This window comes from Chiloscyllium plagiosum, unplaced genomic scaffold, assembly GCF_037043375.1.
Source record: "Chiloscyllium plagiosum isolate Xiang-an unplaced genomic scaffold, Cpla_swu_hap1 HiC_scaffold_35, whole genome shotgun sequence".
NCBI lineage: Eukaryota > Metazoa > Chordata > Chondrichthyes > Orectolobiformes > Hemiscylliidae > Chiloscyllium > Chiloscyllium plagiosum.
In genome coordinates this window covers 50,113,152-50,140,076 of record NW_028270173.1, presented here as the reverse complement: position 1 = coordinate 50,140,076, position 26,925 = coordinate 50,113,152, and the positions used below count along the sequence as shown (strand labels likewise).

The window sequence follows — 26,925 nt, the reverse complement described above, 5'->3', positions numbered from 1 at the left end:
TGGGTACTGCAAAGGCTTCAGTCCCTGACAACATTCAGGCAATAGTACTGAAGGCTTGTGCTCGAGAACTTGCCACTCCCCTATCCAAACTGTTCCAGTCCAGTTACAACACTGGCATCTACCCAACAATGTAGAAAATTGCCCAGGTATATCTTAGACACAAAAAGCAGGACAAACCCAATCTGCCCCATCAGTCTCCTCTCGATCATCAGTAAAGTGATGGAAGGTGTCATTAACAGTGCTATCAAGCAGCACCTGCTCAGCAATAACCTGCTCAGTGACGCCCAGTTTGGGCTCTGCCAGGGTCACTCAGCTCCTGACCTCAATACAGCCTTGGTTCGAACATGGACAAAAGAGTTGAATTCCAGAGGGGAGGGGGGAGTGACAGCCCCTGACATCAAGGCTGCATTCGACTGAGTGTGGCATCATGGAACTCGAGCAGAACTGGAATCAATGGGTATTGGGGGAAAACTCTCCAGTGGATAGAGTCATACCTGACACATAGGAAGGTGGTCTTGGTTGTTGGAGGTCAGTCATCTCAGCTCCAGGAAAGCTCTGCAGGAGTCCCTCAGCGTGGTGTCCTAGGCCCAACCGTCTTCAGCTGCTTCATCAATGACCTTCCCTCCATCATAAGGTCAGAAATGGGGATGTTTGCCAGTGATTGCACAATGTTCAGCACTATTTGCAACTCCTCAGACACTGAAGCAGTCCATGTTCAAATGCAACAAGATCTGGACAATATCCAGGCTTGGGCTGACAAGAGGCAAGTAACATTTGCGCCACACAAATGCCAAGTTATAACCAACACCAACAATAGACAATCTCACCACCACCCCTTGGCATTCAATGGTGTTACCGTCACTTAATCCCCCCACTGTCAACAGGCTGCGAGTTATCATTGATCAGAAACTCAACTGGTCTCACCACATAAATGCAGTGTCTACAAGAGCAGGTCAGAGGCTAGAGATACTGCAGCAAGTAACTCATCTCCTTATTTCCCAAAGCCTGTCCACCAACTACAAGACACAGGTCAGGAGTGTGATGGAATACTCCCTGCTTGCCTGGATGAGTACAGCCATCTCACCACTGTAGAAGCTTGATACCATCCAGGACCTAGCAACCCAACTGATTGGCACTGTATCCACCAACATCCAGTCCCCCCACCACTGACACTCAGTTACAGCAGTGTTTGCTATCTACAGAAATTCATCAAAGATCCTTAAACAGTGCCTTCCAAACCCACAACCACCTCCATCTGGAAGGTCAAGGTCAGCAGATAAATGGGAACACCACCACCTTCATGTTCCCCTCCAAGCCACTCACCATCCTGACTCGGAAATATATCGCCATTCCTTCACTGTTGCTGGTCAAAATCCTGGATTTCCCTCCCTCATGGCATTGTGGCTCAACCCACAGGAGGTAGACTGCAGCAGTTCAAGAAGGCAGATCACCACCACCATCTCAAGGGCAACTAGGGACGGGTAATAAATGCTGGCCAGTCAGAGACCCCCACATCCCACACAAACAGAATCAATACAAAAACTTGGGGAGGTGTGATACATGGTTATTGTCTCTGGAGGAGGAATCCCGTGACCAAAGTATCATTCCAGAATGAGAAGCCTCTTTCTCCTCCAGGGAGTTGTTCAATGTTCACACCTGGATGTGACAGGACAGCAGAGCTTCGATCTTATCTATCGGTTGTGGAATCACTAAGTTCTGACTCTACTCCCTCTGCTGTTTACTGCACAATCAGTCCTGATCTGACACTTCACTGACCAACACCATCACTTACAAGTTCCCCTCCAAGCCACTCACCATCCTGACTTGGAAGTATATTGCACTTCCTTCACTGTCACTGGGTCAAAATCCTGGAATTCCCTCCCACCACCACATGAGCTGCTGCTGTTCAGGAAGGTACCTCACCCCCACCTTCTCAAGGACAGTTAGGGACGGGAAATAAATTCCAGCAGCCAGTGATTTCCACGTCTCTCCAGTGAATAAAAAATACATCATTTTTCAGCTCTGCTTGGTCCTGCTCCTGTGATCCCTCCCACATTCCTCATTGAACCGGGGTTGGTCCCCTGGCTTGGTGGTAATGAGAGACTGGGGGTTGGGGTGAGCCATGAGGTTACAGTTTGTATTGGATGGCAGTTCTGCTGGTGTTGATGACCCACAGTACCTCATGGACACACAGTCTTCATCTGCTCGACCTGTTCACATCCCACAGGAGGGGAGGGAGGGGCTGTGCCATGAGGTTTAATGGGGAAATGTGTTCCCATATGATGGTTATTGGTAGGAGCAGGGTGCAGTGAACGTGCTGTAAACCGCCCCCCTCCCCCACACTGAGTTCCCTGTACCTGACTCTCACCATCAATCCCCCCCCACCTCTCACCCCAACAGTTTGCTCTCTCTAGCCGACTCTTCCCACCAAACCCCATACCGGATCCTCTGTGCTTATATGACGCAAATAACTCTGTTATAACTCCTTTTCACAATAGCCCACAGGCCAACCTGACTCTCTGTAATTAATCCACTCCATGTTCCCTCACATTAAACTCTCTGTCAGGTTTAGCTCATTGATCACTGACTGGGTGAAGAATCTCTCTCACTGTAACTGTGTCCTCCTGTTCTGAATCTCTCGGTTTAGTTTAAAACCAATCTCAGATTTCTCGTTTCCAGACTGTTTAATGTTTTATAAATCCCATCAGGTGCTTCCTTTCCTGGTAGAATAGCCCAATTCTCCTTGACACATGACCCAGAACCTTGACCCTGGGGGTGAGCCTGGGTGTTTCTCTCTCTGCACTCCCCCCTTCCACACTCCCCCCTCCCAGGGTCTGAGTGTCTCCCCTGTGACTGTGTCCTGAATTAGACTCAGTACGAGGAAGAACACTAGTGTCCATGGGATTCCCAGCCAGCAGAGGGTTAGCAGTGACTGATACTGACCTGTGACCCATGAATGGCCTTAACTCTCCCAGGTCGCATTGAACTGACCCTCAACAACTGCTGATACGAGGACCCACAAGCTGCTGAGTGAAAATCTCGTGAAATTATTAGCAATGAATTCAATCAACAACAAACAATTATTTATTGATGACTAACCACAATTATCAGCATTTACAGTCAGCTTAGTGATATAATAGGAAAATATTGTTTTCCAATTTGCATATTTACTTTCTAAAACTTGTGAATAAAATTCCACATTGGATCCAATTTGCATGACACAAAGTGCAAAGTCAGTCACATCCTTTCAGTGCAGTCTGTGGCTCTCTGAGCTGCCTCACTGTATTTATAATTGTCGGTCATATTTTACAATATACACATCACGTTAATCAGACAACTCCCTCAAGGGGTTTTATAAGGTCATCAATCTCTTCCTGTAGTGTGGTGGGAGGGCTGCAGACAGAGACCTTGCCTCATTCAGCATCTATGGGACTCTCAGTCCTGATCGGTTTTGTGTGTGGTTTCCTTCTGTATCCCTAAAGAGTTTCTGTGGAACTCTGACTCCCACAATCTCTCAAAAAGTTTGGAACTTGAAATCCCCTTACACGAAATGCCCCATTCTGGGTCTCACATATTATTACTGGATGGGGTTCGGTGCTGAATGGGTTAATGCTGAGGAGTATATGAAGCACTACCCAATATGATGATGTCACATGGACTTGGGTGAAGAGGTCAGATTTAGATGTTGAAGTGGTGGGACCCAGCATCGTCTGTAAAACAATGTCCCCCCCACCCCCCACGCCAGTGTATCCTGGACCGAGCTGTTACCATGAAGTAAACTCAGTCCTGTTTAAAACAAGAGCCTGTTCTCATTAGCTTCTCATGTGGTTTCCCTCAACGAACCACTTGACCAACCAGGTCCTGGAGATTCCAACCAGGAAAGAGGATGGTCACATTTAATCTCTCAGATGGAACTGGAGGAGCTGTGGGGAGTATCATACCATACCTGCCTGAAAGGTCAATGGTTCATGGTGTCAATCCCTTCAAACAGCCGTGGAAGTGTTCTTGAAGAGCTCGAGCTTAATGAGGTCTGGGTACCACTCTGTGGTAGACTGGAATTTTACCTGCCTAACATCTCCATCATTGCACAATGAAGGACCAACGCCATCCAGATAATGAACCATCACTGGGTATCTTTATCTAACACTGTATCTATATCTGTGTATGTCTCTCCCTGTCCATCTGTATGTTGTGTGTGGGTACAAACGGATATATGTTGTGGGCGGCACGGTGGCATGGTGGTTAGCATTGCTGCCTCGCAGCGCCAGAGACCCAGGTTCATTTCCCGCCTCAGGCAACTCTCTGCGTGGAGTTTGCACATTCTCCTCGTGTCTGCGTGGGTTTCCTCTGGGTGCTCCGGTTTCCTCCCACAATCCAAAAATGTGCAGGTTAGGTGAATTGGCCACGCTAAATTGTCTGTAGTGTTAGGTAAAGGGGTAAATGTAAGAGAATGGGTCTGGGTGGGTTATGCTTCGGCGGGTCGGTGTGGACTTGTTGGGCCGAAGGGCCTGTTTCCACACTGTAGGGTATCTAATCTAATCTAATATCTCTCAATGTATCTATACCCGTATGTATACATCTCTCTACAGTCCTGAGTGAGCTGTGTATGAGTGCACACTGACATATGTAACGGTGTATCTATATCTGTTCATCTCCCTTTCATTATCTGCCTTTTCTCTCTCACTCTGTGCAATCCAGCTACTGACAGGATCCTGCTCTCTGTCTGTGAAATGTGGATCATGTATTCAAACCACATTATGATCTGGAATCACTTTTCCCTGAGCTACCTGACATTGCCAATGGAGATCAGGTGGTTAAACAAGATCCTGACACTAAAGTCCATCTAAAAGCTGAGCTACCAGCTATCGATGCTCTGACCATGAATCACGGTGACAATGTTCAGCTCATGTGGTTCCAGTGTCTGAGGATCCAATCCTGGAGATGGTCTTTTCTGGGTAATTTCAGAGTGAACAGTAAGATTATAATGTCTGTTTAAAAGTGACTCTGACACAAAGCAACACAGATGTCTGTCATTGGGAACAAGTTGTTGAAGATGAAAAAGGGTGAGAGAAACCAGCCCTGAAGATCCCTTCAACTGTGAGAGCCATCACCTTGCTGACACTGGATGGAGCCACTCCTCTCACCTGAAGAATCAGAATTCTGACCTGGTGGATCTGGGATCCACTGTTCAATTTGTGGAAGCACATTCCCAAGAAAAATTTATCTCAATCCTGAAAGAACTGGGTGTGAGCAATGAGCTGTACGTCTGTGTGTCGGCTTTAATTTGGAAGGATGGACAATGATGTCCATGTTCAAGCTTCAACAGGAGAATCCTGTTATTCCTCAATGAGGCTCCGGTAATGTCCTTCAGTTGGGGCCAGGAAACCCTGAGGTCAGGTACAGACAGACACAAGGCAATCACTTCAGGGTGGGGATGGGAGGGGAATCAGTCTGACAGGGTTTAACGGTGTCTGGGAGGGTGGGACAGGGTCAGGGGGGAGGGGAATGAGTCTGACAGGGTTTAACAGTGACTGGGAGGGTGGGACAGGGTCAGGAGGGGAGGGGAATTAGTCTGACAGGGTGTATCAGTATCTGGGAAGGTGGACAGAGTCAGGAGGGGTGGGGAAATTAGTCTGACAGGTTTTAACAGTGACTGGGAGGGTGGGACAGGGACATGAAGAGAACGAGACGGTTCTCAATGAAAGGAACAGTCAAAATGTCACTTCCTGACTCATGGGCGGCATGGTGGAACAGTGGTAAGCACTGCTGCCTCACAGCGCCAGAGACCTGGGTTCAATTCCCACCTCAGACGACTGACTGTGTGGAGTTTGCACGTTCTCCCTGCGTCTACATGGGTTTCCTCCGGGTGATCCGGTTTCCTCCCACAGTCCAAAGATGTGCAGGTCAGGTGAATTGGCCATGCTGAATTGTCCATAGTGTTAGGTAAGGGGTAAATGTACGGGTAGGTTGCTTCGGCGGGTCGGTGTGGACTTGTTGGGCCGAAGAGTCTGTTTCCACACTGAAAGTAATCTAATCTATGACTCCTGAAGGGAGTTGGAGTAGAGAAGTTCGAGTCTGGGAAAATAAAAGCAGAATGTGAGAGTTGAGGTTGTATCACCGATTGAAACTGGCAGCTACGATATTGTGGGGATCAGAAAGAAGTAGCTGGAAGGGAACCAGGCCTGGGAGCTAAATATCCAAGATCTACATCCGATCAAAAGGACAGGCAGACGGAGTGGTTTTGTCTTGTTTGTGAGAAATGAAATGGAATCAACAGCAGGAAGTGATGTCGAGTCAGAAGGTCGAGAATCCGAGTGGATGGAGTTGAGGAACCACAAAGGGGAAAATCCCCAGAAGGGAGTTGTGTACAGGCCTCTGAGTGAAAGTCAGGATGTTGGGCAGAATGTTATGGACTGGACCTTCTCAAAATACATCAAGAAGAAAGCCTAGTCCCCACCTTGTACTTTATTAAAGGCAAGTGTAAGGCGCAGGGGTCCAAATGTGATTTGATTAGTCCACCACAGGTCTTTAATCTAAACAGGAGAATTGGGTTGAGAAACGTATGATTGTCTTCCAGCAGCGAAGTAAAACTCAAACTCAAACATGGCTCCACTCACTCATGATTCTTTTGCCGTAACTTAAAAAATACAAACCAGCTGCTTGGAACAGACAGCTCGGTATCAGAGTAACAATACCCCTCAGACACGAGAATCAGGACAGAATCCATCTTTGAAAGGTACTGTATTGACACACCTATCCCTTTAAAATAAATATACCATCATTGTGCAAAGATGGCTTCATTTTCAAAGCTTTCGGTCTCACTCTGTTAGCACTCTACATTGTACATGCACTGTATTAAATCTAAGCACGTAACCATTCCATGCTCCAATCCATTTCAGTCCGCTCCTTCCACCACAGAACACCATCAGCTTCCTTCAGCAAAGCCGTTACAAAGTGTCAGCAATGACATTCTCTCATCCTGCCAGATGGTTCATTTTTAAATTGAATGGTTGTAACAATAAACTCCATCGAAATAGTCTGGCATTTGTTTCTTAAATTTTTCCCCAAAACACCAAGGGGTTGTTATCAGCGTACATAATCACCTCAGATACATGAGTGGCAACATCAACATGAAATTGTTGCATCACCAACACCAAACTCAAGGTTTCTTTCTCAATGATGGATTCTTTCTTGATGTACTTTCAAATTTCATGAAAAATATCTTGTCGGTCTTTCTATCCTCTTGTTGACTTCTTGTAAGAGTACAATAATGACACCCACATCGCTTACATCAGTAGCCACATCATGTGGTTTTGCATAATTGGGTGCTGTTTCAGGCTTTTAACTGGTTTATGATACATTTTTATCACTGACATTATCTGCACGTCTTCTACAGCTCAGTCAGTGGAGTAACCATGCTGCTAAAATTCAGTACCAAACTTTGATAAAAAACAATTCTAGAGTCATGGAGTTATAGAGATGTACAGCATGGAAATAGACACTTTGGTCCACCCAACCAGATATCCCAACCAAATCCAGTCCCACCTGCCAGCACCCGGCCCATATCCCTCTAAACCCTTCGTATTCATATACCCTTGCAGATGCCTTTTAAATGTTGTAATTGTTCCAGTCTCCACCACTTCCTCTGGCAGCTCATTCCATACACATACCACCGTCTGTGTGAAAACGTTGGCCTTTAGGTCTCTTTTATATCTTTCCCCTCTCACCCTAAACCTATGCCCTCTAGTTCTGGACTCCTCCACCTCAGGGAAAAGACTTTTTCTCTATCCATGCTCTTCACGATTTTGTAAACCTCTAAAAGGTCACCGCTCAGCCTCCAATGCTCCAAGGAAAACAGCCCCAGCTTATTCAATCACTCCCTATAGCTCAAATCCTGGCAACATCCTTGTCAATCCTTTCTGAATCCTTTCAGGTTTCACAGCACCTTTCCAAAAGGAAGGAGACCAGAATTGCATGCAATATTCAAAAAGTGGCCAAACTAATGTCCTGTACAGCCACAACATGATCTCCCAAGTCCGATACTCAATACTCTGACCAATAAAGGAAAACATACCAAATGCCTTCTTTACTATCCTATCTACCTGTGACTCCACTTTCAAGAAGCTATGAACCTGCACTCCAAGGTCTCTTTGTTCAGCAACACTCTCTGGGACCTTACCATTCAGTGTATACGTCCTGCTAAGATTTGCTTTCCCAAAATGCAGTACCTCACATTTATCTGAATTAAACTCCATCTGCTACTCCTAAGCCCTCTTTTTGTCAACTGTATGGAAAGCTCCCCATTACCCTTTCCTTTCACAGCTTATGGGGCCATCTGTCCAATGATATGCCGGAAGATCATGACTTGGATTTTTGTGAACTCACTGTTCACCAGGTTTAGCACCAAGCACGCCTTCGGAAGTTGATTGAATAATTCTGAGAGATACTCCAAATGATCCTTCCACATGTGTCTGAAAATGACAAGATCATCCATTACCTGATGAAGGAGCGTCGCTCCGAAAGCGAGTGTGCTTCCAATTAAACCTGTTGGACTATAACCTGGTGTTGTGTGATTTTTAACTTTGTCCACCCCAGTCCAACACCGGCATCTCCAAATCAAGATCATCCACGTTCACCACACAACTGAACAATCCCAAAATGGCCTTCTTAGTTAGTCTTCGAAATATGGCATTTTTCGTGTCAAAAGACATAACTTTGAACTGGTAAAGGCTGCTCGCTGTCATATAAGCCAAAATTGCCTTCAACCTTTCAGTTAAAGTCACCTGCCCGTATCCTCTGAGTAGTTCAAGCTGTCCCACCTTCTCAATGTAATCTTTCAATCTTGGCATAGGGTACAAAGCAGGTTCCATCACTGCGTTGTATTTTCGATAGTCCACACAAAATTGTTGGGTACCATCTGGTTTTGGGACCATCACTATGCGTGAGCTCCATTCACTGCAACTCATTCAATTATGTCATCGCTGAGCATGTTTTCAAACTCTTTTGGAACTTTTACCAATTTGAGAATATTAAGTCGACAAGAATGTTTCTTCATTGGAAAAGCATTTCCTATATTTCCACCATGAGCAATTACTTGACTACTTCCCGGCATATTCCCACATACAGCTATATCTTTATGTGATTGCAATCAGACTTTCAGGTCAGTTTGATTTTCCTCTGGATGGGAACTCAGTAATTTAGTGCAAATTTCCTCATTGTCCAATTTAATTTGAGGAAAATTAAATTCAGACTCATTTGGATTTGGGTCTTCCCTCTGAGTTGTAACAAGTATCCATTCTCATCTCACTTTTCTTTCTTCTCAAACACCTTCTGAGCAAATTCACACCCTGTTTCCTTTCTATCTGACGTTCTTATCAAATAATTCCCCTCACTCAATTTCCTTTCGATTCAATAAAGCCAACTAACCCTTGCCTTTTAATGTTCACCTCCCACTGACAGTAACACTATCACCTTATCCCCATTAGCAAAACTACACATGTCTGAGCACTAGTTTGCTTCCTGAATCACCACGTGGTGTGCTGGGTTTACACACTGTCCAGCCAACTCACCCACTCTATATAATTTCTTCCTAATATTTATCATGTAGCCCAAATATTTCATCTTTGAACTCTTGACTCTTCAATACTTCCTGAATTAATTTAAATGGTCCCCCCACCTCATGTCCGAATACAAATTCAAATTTAGCTGATTTATTAGGTACATCCCAAATTGAAAAAAAAATACAAATACAATTTTGTTCTCCCAGTTGTGATGCTACTGTGGCATTAAGTGATGGATTTTACCCTAGTTTTTATTGAAGAGAGATTTTAAGGCAGAGGTACTGAGCCGTCCAGCTGAACCATGGGAGCAAACAGCTTGTGAGGCCTTGGGGTTTTTATAAGTTGGAATAATAGAAGCAGCCTGAATGACCCTGTGGGGTCAGGCTCCCACAGAACCAGGATTTTTTATATACGTTTCAACAGTTGCTGTTGGGTCTTGATGACCTGGAATCTATTTATCCCTCTCTCAGTTACAGCCAAAAGCTGGGGGTTCTCTTCCTGTTATTGCAGTTGGATGTGAGACAGTCTGTTTTCCGAATTTACATTTTGCCAAGGGTGTATTTATGGGATATTACTCTATTGGAACAGTTAATTAGAAATAGTTACTGCTTCAATTATTCTGTTATGTTTTCCAATAGAATTAAGTTAATTTGTTGTATTTTAACGAAAGTGGATGAATATCATGTCTTGAAATGGTTCAAGGTGGATAACTCCCCAGGACCTGATCAGGTGTACCCAACAACTCTGTGGGAAGCTAGAGAAGTGATTGCTGGGCCTTATTTGTATCATCGATAGTCATAGGTGAGGTGCCGGAAGCCTGGAGATTGGCTAACGTGGTGCCACTGTTTAAGAAGGGCGGTTAAGACAAACCAGGGAACTGTAGACCGATGAGCCTGACCTCGGTGGTGGGCAAGTTGTTGGAGGGAATCCTGAGGGACAGGATGTACATGTATTTGGAAAGGCAAGGACTGATTCGGGATAGTCAACATGGCTTTGTGCATGGGAAATCATGTCTCACAAACTTGATTGAGTTTTTTGAAGAAGTAACAAAGAAGATTGATGAGGGCAAAGCAGTAGATGTGATCTATGTGGACTTCAATAAGGCATTCAACAAGGTTCCCCATGGGAGACTGATTAGCAAGGTAGAATCTCATGGAATATAGGGAGAACTAGCCATTTGGATACAGAACTGGCTCAAAGGTAGAAGACAGAGAGTGGTGGTGGAGAGTTGTTTTTCAGACTGGAGGCCTGTGACCAGTGGAGTGCCACAAGGATCCGTGCTGAGCCCTCTACTTTTTGTCATTTACATAATTGATTTGGTTGCGAGCATAAGAGGTACAGTTAGTAAGTTTGCAGATGACACCAAAAGTGGAGACGTAGTGGACAGCGAAGAGGGTTACTTCAGATTACAACAAGATCTTGACCAAATGGGCCAATGGGCTGAGAAGTGGCAGGAATCTGAAGTTTGATTCAGATAAATGTGAGGTGCTGCATTTTGGGAAAGCAAATCTTAGCAGGACTTATACACTTAATGGTAAGGTCCGAGGGAGTGTTGCTGAACAAAGAAACCTTGGAGTGCAGGTTCATACCTCCTTGAAAGTGGAGTTGCACGTAGATAAGATATTGAAGAAGGTGTTTGGTATGTTTTCCTCTATTGGTCAGAGTATTGAGTGCAGGAGTTGAGAGGTCATGTTGCAGCTGTACAGGATATACCAATGTTAGGCCACTGTTGGGATATTGCGTGCAACTCTGGTCTCCTTCCTATCGGAAAGATGTTGTGAAACTTGAAAGGGTTCAGAAAAGATTTATAAGGATGTGCCAGGGTTGGAGGATCTGAGCTACAGGGAGTGGCTTAACAGGCTGGGGCTGTTTTCCATGGAGTGTCAGAGGTTGAGGGGTGACTTTATAGAGATTTACAAAATTATGAGGGGCATGGATAGGATAAATAGACAAAGTCTTTTCCCTGGGGTCGGGGAGCCCAGAACTAGAGTGCATAGGTTTAGGGTGAGAGGTGAAACACATACAGGGTGGTATGTGCATGGAATGAGCTGCCAGAGGATGTGGTAGAGGCTGGTACAATTGCAACATTTAAGAGGCATTTGGATGGGTATACGAATAGGAAGGGTTTGGAGGGATAGGGGCCGGTTGCTGGCAGGTGGGGCTAGATTGGGTTGAGATATGTGGTCGGATGGACGGGTTGGACTGAAGGGTCTGTTTCCATGCTGTACATCTCTACGACTCTGTGACTCTAAAGCGTGTTTTGCTTTAAATCCGGTAGTTTGACCAATCAAATTGCATCTGGAATTTGGAACCAAGAATTTATCTATTACTCCAACCACTGCGTTTCATCTGGAATGCAGCACCTCATGTTGAGCTTTAAAATAATAAAAAGTTAGTTAGACTATCTTCTGAATATTTTGAGGGGCTTTGGTCAGGTTCTGAACACAATCCTCTGGATAGTCTTGACTGTAGGCCCTCAATATAGTTTTTACAGTTTGATGTCACTGCTCTAATGCTTCCCGTGATTCTGGATGTTATATAATTGATTTAAACTGTTTTGACTCCTCAGCTGTTCATAATTTCCTTGAATAACTTTGATATAAAGTTTGAGCCTTATTCCAGTTGCATTTCTACTGATTGTCTGTATCTAGAGGAAAAAAAATCATAGAATCCCTGCAGTGTGGAAACAGGCCCTTCGGCCTAACAAGTCCACACTGACCCTGCAAAGAGTTACCACCCAGGCTCACTCCCCCTGCCTGATATTTGCCCCTAGTTAATGCACCTTACCTACACATCTCTGGACACAATGGGCAATTTAGCATGGCCAATTCACCTAACCAGCCCTTCTTTAGATTGTGGGAGGAAACCAGAGCACCTGGAGGAAACCCACACAGGTACAGGGAGAATATGCAAACTCCACACAGACAGTCTCCCAAGGTTGGAATCGAACCCAGGTCCCTGAGCTGTGAGGCAACACTGCTAACAACTGAGCCACCGTGCTGCCTAAAAATTGAATAATTCTTCTAAACTCCTTGCAGATGGAGTGGCCTCTGGAAATCTCGTAGACACATCCATTATGGTCAACAAATACTGATTCTCACTTTTTGTTTTAGGGTTGGGTCCAATGCAATTAATTAAGACTTTTGTTAAAGATTTATAAAATGCTGATTTTATCACTGCCTAACGTTTTCCAATTATCTGACATGTCTGACATGTCTGGCAAAATGCAACAACATCTTTCTGCAGTCCAGGCCAATAAAGATAAACTTATTTTTTGGCTTGAGTTTTCCTTATTCCCAAATGACCTCCTACTGGTAACTCTCATGGTGCTACCCACAACACCTCCTTTATATCACTCACCAGTTATACAACTTGATGAGCTTCTGCCCATTTTTCACCCACTTGGAATGTGATGGTCTCCATTTCCTCATCAACACTTCATTATAAGATACTGACATTCTGGGATAGCAGAATCGTTTTTTGATACAACTGCTTTATCTTTTCATCTTTCTATTGTAATTTAGCTAACGTCTCTGAACTAGAAAACATCCAGTTTGTTCTCCAACTGTTCTTGCTTTTTCTCAACAACGTTACTGATAATTGAATTTAAACTTCCTTATCTTTTCTCTTTGATTTCTCCTTCTGTGGCTTTGTGACCTTGTTATCACACATTCAGGAATAATTCCAGGATAAACAGTTTCTGGAACCAAGAATTTCTCTATTACTCCAACCACTGCGTTTCATCAGACCCTCTAACTTAGCCTGACATGATGGAACACTATGTTTCTCACTATGGACTCCATGGTTACCATATTACCATGTATTCTGGCAAAACTCCTTCCAATTACATATCTCTTTATCTCTCACTATCAAAGATTGACTTGCTCCTGTATTTCTTAAAACCTTAATTTCTTTTCCTGCTGCTCTTGGTAAACATGAGGAAACTTTACTCACACAAGTGTTGCAAAGTTGGGAAGATTACTTGTGGATTTGAAGGCAGGAAGTTAGAATTTAGTGTTTGTAAAATGCTAGGAGCGGAAGGTGGAAGCATTGTGTGGTCCCTTTAAAAGATCATGTGCTTTTTCCGTGCTTAGACATTTAAAATGGATGTCTGTGAACAGCAGCTTGAATGTTTGCAGGTACATAGAGAGCACCCAAACTGAAACATTATATCAAAAGGCCATACAGTTAGCAGACATTTTTTCAATACAATCGGCTTTTGAATTTAGCTAATTAATTTGAACCAGGTACTTAGATACCAAAAATCTATTAAATTTAAGTCTGATGATTTTGACAACATGGGACCAATCCTATTGTGTGAAGTATTGATGTGTCATCAAGGGGATAAAGCTAGGGGCCAGTTGGATAAAGACCTCAGAGCTAACTACCCTCCAGCAGAGCCAACAGCCCTCAGTTCTCAAGAGAAAATCATTGGCTCTCACACCCTCATCTATGTCTTAGAGAAAGTATCACCAAAATAAAAATGATACTAATGGCACAAATAGTTAATATTCCTGACTGAAGAATTGACAGAGAAAGCACACAATATTCCAGAAGACACATAACCTGGCAGTAATTTCAAGAGACTAAATTCTTTTTTTATGTACGTGGGAGTGGCATTTATTGGACCAACATACCATTAGAATCTTGCTGTATTTGGGAATAGTTAGCAGTTAGTAGGAATTTATTCTGTTTGTACATAGTTAAGTTAATTTGTTCACTGTTAGAGTGAGATAAATAAATGGTTGCTTGTTGATTTTAAAGTGAGTGTTAGGGATTTATTTTATTTCTCCACTTGAAGTTGCTGAGTTCCACCACTCTGCACACCCCCTTTTACAGATTATGAGGCCATGGGCTCCTCTTTGGGGATTCCGGTTTAGTCCTTGGAGGGTGGGGTCAACCTCCACTTTATAACACATGGAAACTCTTGGCATTTTTAACTCTCTGCTCCTCCACATGAATCCTCATTACTTCACAAAGGGAATTGTTGAACTCCAGCGCAGTAGTCCCTCCAAGACTGTGATATGTGTCTGATTTATTTTCATGCCCTCATCCACGAAGCAAAGTTACTTTGTTTGATCTTTTCAAACTCGCTGTATTTTTGACCAGGTTCTTTCCTTAGATTTTGAAATTGTTTTCTGTCGGCGTCTAGTACAAGTTCATATGCACTGAGAACATAAAACATAACAGCGCAGTTCATACACATTTAAGATGGCTGTTTTTAGAATCATAGATTTATAGAGTCCCGACAGTGTGGGGACAGGCCATTGGGCCCAACAAGTCCACACCAACCCACTGAAGAGTAACCCACCCAGACCCATTCCCCTACCGTATTCCTCTACGTTCCCTCTATGTACCTAGCCGATACATCCCTGAACGCTATGGGCAATTCAGCATGACCAATTCACCGAACCTGCACATCTTTGGACTGTGGGAGGAAACCGGAGCACCCAGAGGAAACCCACACAGACATGGGGAGAATATGCAAACTCCACAAAGACAGTCGCCCGTGGTTGGAATCGAACCCGGGTCCCTGGCGCTGTGAGGCAGCAGTGCTAACCACCCATCTTGTCATACTCCCCAGATACCTCCCCTGTTTGTGATGCAAACACTTCACTTGCCCTACCTACCAACTTTGTTTGAATCAACAATACCCACATGGTCACAAGCCATTTCATTTGTTTTGCCACTTTCTTAAATGAAACAAAGAAGTCTTTTATGGCTTTCTTGTCTAACTTTGGTAACACTTGGACATATTTAAACAGATTCCTACCAGGCCTTTGGCTTTGATAGTTGCTGTTCACCATTGTCCTCACCACTACTCTCCCCTTTTACCTTTGCCACCATCACTTGGAATCAACTTGCCTTTTTTCAAAACTCTGAAGTTCAAAATCTCCCTCGTTATGCATTTCACCGGCTTTTAATTGTTATGCAAATGCTTTCATTTCCTTTTCATAGTCAAGCTGTTTGAATTCGTTTGTTCTTTGTTCCACTGCAATTCCCTCTCTCTTTTCCTCACAGGCACAGGGAATCTCAACTTCAGCTTGTCTGCCAATTCTGAACGCTGGGCCTTATTCGCCTTCTACAAACCACCCCAAGTGACTCCATCCACACCCAGGAAATTCCCAGCCACTGAAAGTGCCATTATTACACAAGACACACTTTATTTAAACCAACTGAATGCAAACAGAGAACTCAACACTCACCACTCACTGTCTTTGAGTCCAGGTACAGTCTCACTAATGCCTTGCATAATTCCAGCAATACATCCCTACCTTTCTACACTATTTCTTCAGCAATAAATGCTGACATTCTATTTGTCTCTTCCTCCCTTTTTAAACCATGATGTTATATTTGACACCCTCCAATCCACAGAGTACAGAATTTTGGAAGATGAACCAACACATCCAACACTGCCAGGGCCATTTTCTTTAGTACTCTCGGATGTAGATTATCAAGCTCTGGTGATTTGTCAACTTTTAGCAACATTATTTTGCCAGTACAGTCAGTTCTGCTACAACGTGATAGTTAAATTCCTGTGCAATCCCGTGTCAGAAAAAAATTGCGTAATAGCAGCACCATTTAATCTAATGGGACTGAAATCACATGAGAACCAATATAGGCTTTAAAGGTTTGTGCTTTCAAATCAGTGTCTGCAATCCATCAATTGCTTTATAGTGAATTTGCATTAACAAAACATGCATTAAAGCAGAATGACCTGCACCATTTTCTGACTGCTTTTGAACACAAACTTCGGTTCTGTCAAAGCAGAGCAGAAATAATCCCTGTTTAGTTGAGACAGGACCAAAGTTTGTGTTAAATTCTTTTGCCATTTCTTTGTTCCCCATTATAATTCTCCTGGCTTTTTTTTCTCTTCACTCATTGATATAAGTTTTTATAGTCAGTTTCCATGCTGCTGACAATTTTAGAGGAGAAAGTGAGGACTGCAGATGCTGTAGATCAGAGCTGAAAATGTGTTGCTGGAACAGCGCAGCAGTCAGGCGGCATCCAGGGGACAGGAGAATCGACGTTTCGGGCATAAGCCCTTCCTCATTCCTGAAGAAGGGCTTATGCCCGAAATATCGATTCTCCTGGATGCTGCCTGATCTGCTGCGCTGTTCCAGCAACACATTTTCAGTCCTGACTATTTTAACCTTGTACTCTGCTTTTCCCCTCTTGATTAAAGTTTTTGTTTTCGTTTGTTAAATTCTAAAATGCTCCTAACCCTCAGGCTGCATTTTATGGCAGTTTGCCATGTCTCCTCTTTGTATCTGACACTATCCCTAATTCCTTGTGTTGAGCCAGTTTCCTCTATTACTGCTGGACAAGATGGGAATGAATAATTGTTGTAACTCATGTACACGACTTTAGATGTGAATCATTGCTGATCCACCATTAACCTTCTTAGCAAGGTTCCCTCATCCACCCTTTGCAATTCACGTCTCCGACCCTCATCATTCCATTATTTTGATTCGGAGCAGTGGAGGGAGTCCAAAAGCAGGAGACAAGGCTGATGCCCACAATCCTGGCTGTTACTGCAGTAACACTCATGTGAGGAACAAGAGCATGGCCAGAGTGAGGGTACAGCTGATCGGGGAAAGTGGAGGGAATTTGTGGCTGGACTTGGAGAATGAAGGGGATGTCCTGAATTGATACTTTGCTTCAGTCTTTACTACTGAGAGGGAGAATGTGAGGTCTGCCGATGCTGGAGATCAGAGTCAAAAAGTGGAAAAGCACAGCCAGTCAGGCAGCATCCGAGGAGCAGGAGAGTCAATGTTTCGAGCATAAGCTCTTCATCAGGAATGTTGATGAGGTATTCCACACCCATAGATCCCTTGAAATTTCCAACCAAGTTGTTAGGATTGTAAAGAAGGCATATGGTGTGTTCGCTTTCATTATTAGAGATTATGTTTAAGAGTCACGAGGTTATGCTGCAGCTCCATAAAGCCCTGCTTAGACCATCCTTGGAATATTGTGTTCAGTTCTGATCGCCTCAGTCTGAGAAGGATATGGACGCTCTGGAGAGGGTACAGAGGAGATTTACCAGGATGCTGTCTGGACTGGAGGGCATGTCTTATGAAGAAAGGTTGAGGGAGCTCGGGCTTTACTCATTGGAACGAAGAAGGATGAAAGGTGATTTGATAGATGTGTACAAGATGGTGAGAGACATAGAGCGAATAGCCAGAGACTTTTTACCAGGGTGGAAATGGCTATCATGGAGGGTCATAATTTTAAGGGGATTGGAGGAAGGTTTAGGAGAGATGTGAGAGGTGGGTTCTTTACTCAGAGAGTGATGGGTGCATCACTGCCAGCAGTGGGAGTAGAGTCAGATATTTAAGCACCTCTTGGATAGGCACATGGATGATAGTAAAATGTGGGTTAGTTTGATGTTAATAGTAGGATAAAATCGAGGGCCGAAGAGCCTGTACTGTACAGTTCAATGTTCTTGGCCTGGGACAGTGAGGGGTTCGAGGAGGGTGGGTCACTGCCGGGTGGGCAATGTTGTGGATGACAGTGGGAATGTAGTCACTGGTTTTCACTGAATATCTTCTTCCCCATTCCCGAGACTGGGATCCCCAGACCCTGTGTGAACCACTTCATGACCATTCTCCCTGAGCCCAATGGCATTTAATGGGGGCTCAGGGACTCGCCCCAGGGTTGTGTGGGTCCCCGGAGACTCCTGAACACCTCCCCGGGTAGAGGTTACTGGGAGAGGCCACCCACCCACCCGCTAACCCCCTCCAGGGGAGAGGGGAGGGGGCTCCATTCAACTCTTACCTGAGAAGCTTCCCCATGGGAGAGGGGCTCCCGAAATACAGAGAGCCCACACCCTGTGTCCTGCCAACGGGAGAAAGGTCAGTTTTCCCTGTGTCTGTTTCACAGCGAGTAACTAAACCTGTCTGTGTCTGATCTCCCTGGGAACTGGTGACAGAACCTGTTCATCTCTTTATTGGGTTTTTTACTGAGACTGGGACTGAGACTGGCTCTGCAGCATGATCGGGAAATGGCACAGTGATATAAAAAATCATTTATTTTGTTAATTTTTCAGTTTGGAAACAGCAGATATTTTCCAATCACTGCTTTATTCCTAATCCCTGATGGGAATAGGGAGAGTGGATTCCCAGAATGTTGCTGATCCTTTTCTCCATCTCCCTGTGTTTTTCCCGGGTCTCTCCCGGTAAGTACAGAATTCAGCTTTCCATTCTCTCTCTCTCTCTCTCTGTGTCTGGGGTGAATGTGAATCTCTTGGGGAGAGTTTGAAATGGGGGATGTTTGACCAGCCGCCTGTTATACAGCCAGCCTGATCTTTTACACATTGAAGGCAGCACAGTCTGGGAGACTCTGATGGGATTTGTGTCCAGGTCTCCTGACAGCAGGATGTAGAAACCCTGAGATCAGAGAAGCTCCGAGCAAATGGGAAATGGTTCCAATGGAGAAGTTTAATTTTCACATCGATTGGGAGAAGCTCCGTTGTTCCTAATTTCAAACCTTCTTCTGTTCCTGTTCTTGTAAGGCAGTAATGAAATGTGGTTCGAGACAGAAAAAACTGCAAATGGTGGAATCCAAAGTACGCAGCCAGGAGACTGGAAGAACACCGCAACCCAGGCAGCATCAGGAGGTGGAGAGGGCAATGTTTTGGGTGTAACCCTTCTTCAGGATTGCGGGTCGGTGTGGGGGGAGCTGCAGATAAAGGGGGAGGTAGGGTGGTGTAGTGGGGATGGGTGAAGACAGTTGGAGGGTATGACCTGGCTGGTCAATGGGAGGAATGAATCCAGGCGGCAGAGAGCAGAAGATCTGGAGAACTCAATGCTGAGTCCTCCGGGCTGGTGTCTGCCCAGGTGGAAGATGAGGTGTTGTTCCTCCAATTTGCACTATGGCTCATTTTGGCAATGAAGGAGGCCAAGGATGGTCATGTTGGAAAGGGAGTGGTTGGGGAATTGAAATGGGCGGTGACTGGGAGGATGGTCATGTTGGAAAGGGAGTGGTCTCATCTTTCCAGGAAGATTCAACCCCCAGCAGAAAGGACCTTCCTGAATGGACAGTTGGAATGTTGAAATGGAGCTGATTTTACAAATGGTTCTGAAGTGTTAGTCTGATTATCTAACTATTAAAATGGATTTTATTTAATTGCTTTTCTTAACAAAATTGAACTGACATTTCCAGTATTCTGAAATCAACATGACTTTTAATCACGTTTCTTTTGACATGACGCGAAAGGAATTTAAATCAGTTTGAGCTGGATAAGACTTTTAAACATAAATTGGATTTTCCACCAAGTGACCCGCCTTGCAAATTTTAAGGTAAAAGACTCTCCAACATGGTGACGAGGACGATCAGTTGATGTGCAACATGGTGAAGGAGATGACTGAATTGTTCAAATCCCATTTCCCAGAGTGTGGACAAGTCAGAGATCATATTACAATTCTGTCTTGTTAACGTCTCAAGGATTGTGTGGGTCATTCAGCTGGTGGGCCTGCCCTTTCCTCCCTCCAATAGCTGCTGGGTCACCAGTCAGTGAAGTATTCCTGATTCCCAGCAGCTGCCTGGCCCCCTCTTCACACTCATTCAGATCCTTACCTATATCCCACAAGCGTGAATTCAAAAAGAATGGATACCCAATGAACACAGTCCGCTGCTTTCCCAGCAACAAACCCAAACAAGCCGACAAAACACATCCAGAAATCGTAGCCACTCACCCCGACATCAAAGACATCTGGGAAATGACTGCCAGATTACTCAGACCCCTTGACATCATGGTAGTCAACAAACCCACCAACACACTAAAACAGCAGCTAATAAACTTGAGAAACCCGATACAGACAACAAGCAAAACTAATGTCATTTACAAAATACCACACAAGGACTGTAACAAACACTACATTGGACAAACAGGCCGAAAACTAGCCACCAGGATACATGACCACCAACTAGCCACAAAAAGACATGATCTTCTCTCACTAGTATCCTCACAGACAACTGATGAAACTTGGAAATGAACCATCCAGCTCAGCGAGCAAACCTATATTCAAAACCTCAACCTGAGCTGCAAATCTTCTCAAAACACGCTAATCTCTCTCATTCACTCGATATTCAGTCAGTGAGGATGTGAGTGTGTGCGGCGGGTTTACTGATCGATATGAGACCTGGCCTGGGTCAATCAATCAAAAGGAAGATCAGACAGGGAACAAGATGTGTCTTTAAGTGCGTATGTGTGTGTTGTCGGATTTCTGAAACACAATGTAATAAATCACCATTGCCTCTGTTCCCATGTCCAGTCCCAGTTCTGTGTTGATTGGGACAATTGGGACAATTGTAACAGATCCTGCCCATTGGGAACTGATGGGATTAGTTGACACATTGTATTGACCTTGCCCAAATTCACTCTTCAAATGCTGTTCCTTCATCAATGACATACACACACACAGACACACACACACACATACTCCAGTCCCTTACCCCACTGATAGAGCTGGACCTCTGCCAGGCTGCTGTGTTCAATCTGACAGGAGTATTGATCCTCATCCCCAGCATTGATCTCAATCTCTTTCTGGATCTGATGGGTCCCATCGTGGTTCGGTCGTACCCCCGAGGATTGGGTCTCAGACATGACCTCTCCATTCCTTAGCCAGGTCACCTCGATGTCCTGGGATAAAACCCAGTGACCAGGCAGGAGAGAGTGAGCGGCTTGTCCTGACCATTGGGCTCCCTCCTGGAGATGAACACTTCAGGCTGAACTGTGATGGGAAAGGGTGAAAACACAAACAATAGACAGACACTGAATGGAATGGGAGAGCGGTTTCATAGATCAGTGAGGTTAGATCGGAACATGGAACAGAACTGAAATACATACCTTTCCTTCCAAAATACTGCTTTCCAGCTTCCAGATATCTGTTTAAATCCTGAACAAACCCTTGCTCTAGATGTGTTTCCCAATATTTGTTCCAGGATTCATCAGCATTCCATTTCTCTTTAGTCTTCACTGCATTGTGATTGGTTGCGATCCATCTCATTCTATCTGGATCTAAGCTGAGATAATCCTTTCCATCAAATCCAACTCGCATCGATCTCTTAATATCGCCGTCGTCAGTGATTTCAACAATTGTTATCCATTGAAATGTGTGAATTTCCATCGGTGACCAAACAGGAAATAATATTAAATTTTTTGCAAATAAATGACAACCTGCCTGATCTGAGGGGAGGGTAATCTAGTATCAAATAGAATTAGGAATTATAGTCCATTAATGAATGTTATCAGGGGATTAGTGCTGGGAGACGGACTGAGTGGGGTGATCCAGGGGTCAGTGCTAGGGGATGGACTGAGTGGAGTGACCCAGGGGTCAGTGCTGGGGGATGGACTGAGTGGGGTGATCCAGGGGTCAGTGCTAGGGGATGGACTGAGTGGAGTGACCGAGGGGTCAGTGCTGGGGGATGGACTGAGTGGAGTGACCGAGGGGTCAGTGCTGGGGGATGGACTGAGTGGGGTGATCCAGGGGTCAGTGCTGGAGGATGGACTGAGAGGAGTGACCCAGGGGTCAGTGCTGGGGGATGGACTGAGTGGAGTGACCCAGGGGTCAGTGCTGGGGGATAGACTGAGTGTAGTGACCCAGGGGTCAGTGCTGGGGGATGGACTGAGTAGAGTGACCGAGTGGGCAATGCTGGGGGATGGACTGAGTAGAGTGACCGAGTGGGCAATGCTGGGGGATGGACTGAGTAGAGTGACCGAGTGGGCAATGCTGGGGGATGGACTGAGTAGAGTGACCGAGTGGGCAATGCTGGGGGATGGACTAAGTGGAGTGACCCAGGGTTCAGTGCTGGGAGATGGACTGAGTGGAGTGACCCAGGGGTCAGTACTGGGGGGACTGAGTGGAGTGACCCAGGGGTCAGTGCTGGGAGATGGACTGAGTGGAGTGACCCAGGGGTCAGTACTGGGGGGACTGAGTGGAGTGACCCAGGGGTCAGTACTGGGGGGACTAAGTGGAGTGACCCAGGGTTCAGTGCTGGGGGATGGACTGAGTGGAGTGACACAGGGGTCAGTGCTGGGGGATGGACTGAGTGGAGTGACCCAGGGGTCAGTGCTGGGGGATGGACTGAGTGGAGTGACCCACGGGTCAGTGCTGGGAGACGGACTGAGTGGGGTGAACAAGAGGTGAGTGCTGGAGTATGTACTTAATCATCTTCACTGCCTTATCTGCCTTCACTGACCCAGGGGTCAGTGCTGGGGGATGGACTGAGAGGAGTGACCCAGGGGTCAGTGCTGGGGGATGGACTGAGTGGAGTGACCCACGGGTCAGTGCTGGGAGACGGACTGAGTGGGGTGAACAAGAGGTGAGTGCTGGAGTATGTACTTGATCATCTTCACTGCCTTATCTCTCTTAGTTATTTTCTACAGAACCTCTCATTGTCCTCTCACACTGCCTGCTGGATTCATATTGTCCATTCAGTAATACAGGAGAAGATCAATGCCCCCCCGCCCACCTTATGTATGAACAGACATTGAGACCCAGTGAGATAACAGGAATTCTCCAACAAGCTGCTTGTTCCTGGAGGATCACACCCATCTCCGCAGATTCCCACTCACTCAATCGTAAACCATCTCCTGATCTTCATTATTATGACACAACTTAATAAATTTCTCACATCAGAATAGGCAGAAAGAACAGAGTACCACTCTGCATACCTCTGGTTCACACAGTGTCACATATGGAATGTACAAGTGTTACAGGGAACAGTGTAACTCGGGCTCAGTACCTGCCTGTCACTCATCGGAAAGAACAAATAAAATTAAACTTGTTTTTAAAAAGCAAGTTTCTTGATCTCTAGGAATGCTGAAGTGTGATGTAATTCATTACCTTTAGTAATTGTTTTAAAAGGAGGCAATGTGGGAGATAATTTGCACACAGGAAGGCTCCTACATACTTGCAAATGATGAAAATTTAAGTTTGATACTGACCAGGGTGTTGGGGATAACTTCCCTGCTCTTCTTCAAAGGTTCATCTACATAAAGTCAACGGAGACTCTGTTCAGCATTTCATCTGACAGACAGCAACTTCAACAGCACAGCATTCTGTACAGCCTGAACTGGCATGTTCAGTGTAATTGCTGTGTTTATGCCCTGGGGTAGAGCTTTGTACCTACAACCTTCTGATGCAGAACCCAGAGGGACACCACCTACACCACAGTCAACATTACCACTCAGAAATTCCACATCACCGATCTTACCAGATGTCTGGTTTGTACTTTTCATCATTGTATTCAGATTCTCCTTTGCCATGTCTGATCGTGTATTCCCGAGACCTGTGAGATATTGCCTGTATTCTGCATCAAAATAGTCCACCATGAACTGCTGTCTGGGGACCATCCGACGAACATTAGTGTCATGATAATTGAGTTGAACTCCTTTGACTATCGCAATGTTAGTCACCTCTGGAAAATCCTTAATGCCAGAGACTGCCGTGTAGATCACAGTCAGTGAGTCGGTTTGTCTGCAAATATCAGTTAAAGAAGGGGTTAATAAACATCTACACAGTACTGAAGACTTATGCCCCAGAAATTCCTACACACCTAACCAAGATGTTCCAGTACAGCTCCAACACCAGCCTCAATTTGACAATGTGGAAAATTGCTCAGGCATGACCTGTACACAAAAACGCAGACAAATCCAACCCAGTGAATTAACCGCCCCCATCAGCCTACTCTTGATCATCAGTAAACTGATGGAAAGTGTCATCAATTAGCAATAATCTGCTCAGTGACACCCAGTTTAACTTCTCCTGGGGCCACTGAGTTCCTGACCTCGTTATGGACTTGGTTCAAACATGGACAAAAAAGCTGAATTCCAGAGGGCTAGCAAGAGTGGCAGCCCTGGATATCAAGGCCACATTTGACCAAGTGTGGCATCAAGGAGTCCTGGCAAAACTGGAATCAGTGGGAATCAGGGGGAAAACTTTCTGCCGGTTGGAGTCATACCTGGCACAGGAGAAGATGGTTGTAGTTGTTGAAGGTCAGGCATCTCAGCTCCAGGACATCACTACAAGAGCCCCTCAGAGACCTTCTCTCCAGTATAAGGTCAGAAATAGGGATGTTCACTGATGATTGCACCACGTTCAGCATTGTTTGTGATTCCTCGGGTACTGAAACCATCCATTTCCAAATGCAGCAACACCTGGGCAATATTCAGGAAGAGCTTATGCTCAAACCATTAACTCTTCTGCTCCTCAGATGCTGCGTGACCTGCTGTGCTTTTCCAGTGCCACACTTGTGACAATATTCAGGCTTCGGCTAGTAAGTGGCGAGTTATACTGGCAGCACACACAGGCCTCATGTACTGACCAACTGAAACAGGTGAGAATGTGACTATCTCCCTTTGACATTCAATGGTGTTGTAATCACTGAGTGTCCAGAAACTGAAGTGGATGAACCACATGTATACTGTATGCAAGAGCAGGTCAGATGTTGGGAATTCTGCAGTGAGTAACTGCTGATTCACGGCCTGCTTAATTGTTAGCCCATCTACAACACTCACTCCTTACATTACTGACACACAGCAGTGTGTACCATCTCCAAGCGCCTGACAGTACCTTCCAAACCTATGACATCTATCTTGGAGGAGGACAACAGCAACAGATGCAAGAGTACACTAACCACTGGAAATTCCCCTCCAGGCCACACACCATCATTTGGAAATATATCACTATTCCATTACATTTGTTGTTTCATAATCCTGGAGCTGCCTGTTTAACCTGGAACAGTGACCTGGAATAAAGTGAAGAAAGACATTGAGGAAACCTTCCTGACCGCGGAGCATCTGGAGTGAGGAATTCAGGATAACCCAAGGGCAGGTTTGTGCTTTATCGCTATAACCAGGAAAGATGTGAAGTGAGTGAATCCGGATTGAAATGAAGAGAAACGGGAATATTGGGAGGATGAAGTGTGAGACCATGGGGGACAGTCACTCTGTGAACAGTCTCTCTGTCAAACAGGGGGATGGCCATTAAGATGTTGGTAAAAACAATGACTGCAGATGCTGGAAACCAGATTCTGGATTAGTGGTGCTGGAAGAGCACAGCAGTTCAGGCAGTATCCAAGGAGCAGTAGAATCAACGTTTCGGGCAAAAGCCCTTCATCAGGAATACAGGCAGAGAGCCTGAAGGGTGGAGAGATAAATGAGAGAAGGGTAGAGGTGGGGAGAAAGTAGCATAGAGTACAATAGGTGAGTGGGGGAGGGGATGAAGGTGATAGGTCAGGGGAGGAGGGTGGAGTCGATAGGTGGAAAAGAAGATAGGCAGGTAGGACAAGTCATGGGGACAGTGCTGAGCTGGAGGTTTGGAACTAAGGTGAGGTGGGGGAAGGGGAAATGAGGAAACTGTTGAAATCCACATTGATGCCCTGGGGTTGAAGTGTTCCGAGGCGGAAGATGAGGCATTTTTCCTCCAGGCGTCTGGTGGTGGGGGAACGGTGGTGAAGGAGGCCCAGGACCTCCATGTCCTCGGCAGAGTGGGAGGGAGAGTTGAAATGTTAGGCCACAGGGCGGTATGGTTGATTGGTGCGGGTGTCCCGGAGATGTTCCCTAAAGCGCTCTGCTCGGAGGCGTCCAGTCTCCCAATGTAGAGGAGACCATTAAGATGTTGGTGTCTGGAATAATTTGGCCTATTCAACCATGAGGGCATCACAGCTGAGCCTGGGCTGGGTTAAACATGGAGTATCCTTCTCCTCCCCGCAGTGTTTACAAGACTTTAGACCAGGAATGATGAAGCTGTCTGGCTTCTCCCAACCGATGTGAAAATTAAAATTCTCCATTGGAACCATTTCCCATTTGCTCGGAGCTTCTCTGATCTCAGGGTTTCTATATCCTGCTGTCAGGAGACCTGGACACAAATCCCATCAGAGTCTCCCAGACTGTGCTGCCTTCAATGTGTAAAAGATCAGGCTGGCTGTATAACAGGCGGCTGATCAAACATCCCCCATTTCAAACTCTCCCCAAGAGATTCACATTCACCCCAGACACAGAGAGAGAGAGAGAGAGAGAGAGAATGGAAAGCTGAATTCTGTACTTACCGGGAGAGACCCGGGAAAAACACAGGGAGATGGAGAAAAGGATCAGCAACATTCTGGGAACCCACTCTCCCTATTCCGATCAGGGATTGGGAATAAAACACTCTGAGGGGGGACAACACAATTGAATTTTATAAAATGGAAAACAACAAAAACAAGTTTCTCGGCACAGCGATTTATGTTGAATTCCGACCATTTCCGGACTGCAGATCCAGAAAACTGGTTAGACTCAGAAAACCATCCAATTAAAGAGACAAACAGGTTCTCGTCACCAGTTACTGGGAGGATGTATCTCAGACAGGTTACAGTCAGA

At 45.3% G+C, this 26,925-nt stretch overlaps 1 pseudogene across 1 annotated transcript; it reads right to left on the bottom strand.

Moving 5' to 3' along the window:
• Positions 1-14,147: 14,147 nt before the first annotated feature.
• LOC122546740 (class I histocompatibility antigen, F10 alpha chain-like) lies at positions 14,148-26,820 on the bottom strand (annotated as a pseudogene). Its single transcript, XR_015753096.1, has 5 exons — positions 26,612-26,820; positions 23,780-24,043; positions 21,412-21,686; positions 21,018-21,295; positions 14,148-14,728 (listed from the first exon to the last, which is right to left on the bottom strand). The product of XR_015753096.1 is annotated as a class I histocompatibility antigen, F10 alpha chain-like (transcript).
• Between the last annotated feature and the right edge of the window lie 105 nt (positions 26,821-26,925).